This window comes from Theropithecus gelada, chromosome 13 (genome assembly GCF_003255815.1).
Source record: "Theropithecus gelada isolate Dixy chromosome 13, Tgel_1.0, whole genome shotgun sequence".
NCBI classification, from domain to species: domain Eukaryota; kingdom Metazoa; phylum Chordata; class Mammalia; order Primates; family Cercopithecidae; genus Theropithecus; species Theropithecus gelada.
Genome location: NC_037681.1, coordinates 4,696,167 through 4,699,901, shown reverse-complemented (window position 1 = coordinate 4,699,901; position 3,735 = coordinate 4,696,167).

The following is a 3,735-nucleotide window of genomic DNA, read 5'->3' as shown; positions in this document are numbered from 1 at the left end:
TTACTCAAGGGCTAAAAGACAGTATTTATCAGAAAAACTGCTCAGACCCTAGAGCCCATACTTTTCTGGAAAGGTCCTGAAATACAGTGTAGTAGCTAATACTACAAAAATCAAATCTTCGAATTCCCACCCAGGGTAGAGAGGAAACAGAAAAGGACTGAGGGATAAACAATCTGGCAGAAATGCCTTAGGGGATCCTAGCGAGGGAGAGGAGAGAGGGAGGGGCAGGGGCAGGAAAGAGGTGGCCAAAGGGCCTTTCTTGTGCTCTTCCTATGCCCGGCCCATTCCCTGCCTCTTCTCCCTGGTATATCTGCTCTCCCCTCAGCTAACCTCCCTGACTAGACCAGTTTCTCTTTAGTCCCTCGCTCATAGGCCTCTATTTCTCAGGCCTTGGAGTCTTGCATTTGTGGTTCTTAGATTAACATGTGTCCCCACTGGACTCTCAGCTTCAAAAGGTAATGTCCTTTTGGCTCACCGTTGTGTCTCTGGCATCTATAGTATTTTATTGAATGACGCATGTCACCCAGTTTATTATTACTCTTGTAGGACTGCAGGGAAAGGGGTGAGGCAAAGAATATGAGACAAGAGAAAGTGGAGAAAGGACATAAGGCTTCGGATTAGAACGCTGCTTCTAAACTCTCAGGAATGTGTCTCGGTAGGAGGTAGGACAGATACTTCTATTTGGCTAGTTTTTTTTTTTTAAATCTGATGTCACCTCTGCACTCCTGTTTTATCTATACCTTAGAGAGAGAAGCACACCATTGCTTGCAAGACTGTGTGCAGACACTGACATTCATCTCCCATTTCTGGAAAGAGTTTTTAGCTGGGCATGTGGCCATCTGATACACATTTCCCTGCTTCTTTAGATGGGTGGGGACATGTGACCAAGTTCTGGCCCCTAAATTCTGGACAGAAGTAATGGTCCAACTTCCAATCTGTGACCTTAGGAGGGGTGTGCCTTCCCCTTCCTCTCTTCCCCCTTCCAGCTGGCTGGAGAGCGAAGTTGGTTGGGAGCCTTCTTTGGCCACATGGACGAGGCTGCCTCCGAGGGATGGTGGAGTCACAAGACAGACATAGTCTGGACTTGGCATTACATTAGCATTGGGCTGTCACTTGGATGGCTGATGTGAGAGAGACGCATTTCCATTTGGGACTAGTGACAGCAGCTGAATTGACATCTCATTCTGGCATCGTCTTGAGCAGTCAGGAAATGAAGAGAACAGAAACGGCATCTCTGGGGTAGTGAACTAGTGGTAAAAATGTGATCATTTACTTGTAGAATAAATGACAGTACTTTGGCTGTCACAGTGATTCCTGCTTGGTAAACTGGGAACAGTTCAATCATTTATCTTGCTCAGATGTGTTGTTTCCTTATCATCACCCTAGTCCTCATTTCCTTACTTTAAATAGAGATAGGAGTGAAAAGTTCCGGACCTGAAGCCAGACAGCCCTGATTTTGAAATTGCAGGACTGACATTTATTAACTACTCTGTTTCCATAACCATGTCATAAAGCTATTGTAAGGATATAGTGAGATAACGGACACGGAGCTTGGCCAGAGTAAGCACTAAATAAGGGTTTTCTATGCTATTATGAGAGAGAGAGAGAGAGAGAGAGTGTGTGTGTGTGTGTGTGTGTGTACATTAGTCAGGATTTTTTCTTTAGCAACTGAAGGAAACCTAATGAAATTGGTTTGAGAAAAAAGAGAATTTATTGGCTCATATAACTAAAAAGTCCAGGGTTAGCCCAGCTCCAGGCATAGCATTAACCAGGGAGTCAAATCAGGCATTGGACATAGCTTGCTCTCTCCAACTCTCAAGTTTATTCTGTGTTGGTACTATTCTCTGGCAGGTTTTGTCCACGAGGTTATAAGATGGCTGTCCCCAAACTCCAGGTTTCTATCTTTTCAGCTACTCTACCAGGAAGTATCTAATGAAAGTCTGGGAACTGATGCCTCACTGCTTGTGAGACACTACCCCATCCTCCAATCAATGCCACTGGCCAGGGAAATGCCAAGTTTGGCTTTGCCAGGCCTGGGTCACACGCTTATACTGGGGTTGAGCCCATTCTTCTTAAACCACGTAGATTGTCAGCAGGAAAGAGGTGGTAGTAGGGAAATTGGGGTGCATTTTTTTGTGAGACAGAGTCTTGTTCTGTCGCCTAGGCTGGAATGCAGTGGTGTGATCTTGGCTCACTGCACCCTTTGTTTCCTGGGTTCAAGTGATTCTGCTGCCTCAGCCTCCCAAATAGCTGGGACTACAGGCGCACTCTACCACACCTGGCTAATTTTTGTATTTTTAGTAAAGACAGGGTTTCACTACATTGGCCAGGCTGGTCTTGAACTCTTGGCCTCAAGTGATCTGCTCACCTCGGTCTCCCAAAGTGCTGGGTGTGAGCCACCGCACCCAGTTTGGGGTGCTTTTATTAGAAGAGGGAGTACATGCCAGCAGGCAAGAACTTTTTTTTTTTTTTTTGAAACTGAGTCTTGCTCTGTCGTCCAGGCTGGGATGCAGTGGTACGATCTTGGCTCACTGCAATCTCCGTCTCCCAGGTTCAAGCAGTCCTGCCTCAGCCTCCTGAATAGCTGGGATTACAGGCACGACCACCACACTTGGCTAACGCCTGTATTTTTAGTAGATGGGTTGGCCAGGCTGGTCTCCTGGCGTCAAATGATTCACCCGCCTTGACTTCCCAAAGTGCTGGGATTACAGGCTTGAAGTACCATGCCCAGCCTCAGGAACAGTATTTTATAGTAGGTAAAAGACGCAGTCGAGTGCCTGGCATAGCGAGCACTAATAAATGTGAACCATCATGCTTCTCCTCTGTCTTCTGGTTCATGGTCATTCTGCACAGAGATACCATATATAATCCCCCCACCTTTCTTTCTTTAAAACTTGCTTTACACTCACCTCCTCTAAAAAGCCATCCCTGAACAACGTTAGGCTTATTTCTGCAAAGGCCTGTATTTCCACTACAATTCCCTATCAATCTCCTTCCCAAATCATTACGGGCCCACCTTCTTTCCTTTCCACTCTCCCTCCTTCTTGCTCCCTATGTCTAGGAGCAGCTATTTACTAAACAAGAGGGTTACTGAGTATCTACAAAGAGCCCCAGAATTAGGGTGCAGTTTTCTGCAGCTGCTGTACCATCCACAATCATTTGCACATCCTTTTGTGTCTGGAAGACTCTATAGTCCGACGAGGCTGTTCAAAACCTCCAACTTGCCATTTTGAAACTTATACATTATTAGACACCAACAGTTCAACCTACACTGTTATTGTTGGGACCCAGGGTAATACTGTGAGACATCCTGCAAGGAACTAGCAATAAAGAAAATAAAACTGCTCTTTTTCAGAACTAATCTTTAATGTCAAGACAATGGTTTTGAGGAGAGAGACATAAAACCACCTTAAAGAGACAACTGACTCCTAGGCCTGGGGTCAGGGGAGGGATTTAGGTGGCAAAGATGGACCATTCTAGAAGCCAGAAAAAAAGTAAGTGCACAAGCAATGGATGGCAGTGCAGGATCAATCATGAGGACCTGGTCGACGGACTTAGGACAGTGTTTGAGATGTGAGGCAAGAATATTCCTAACACAGGACTCGCTTCAGACTCTCTAAGCCTGGTGATTTTCAATACTTGATTCCTCTAAGTCCCATGTTCAGACTCTGTGATCTCTAAGCAGCCTCTGAGCATTATTTGGCTTCACAGGTAAAGTGAACTCTAATTCCTGCA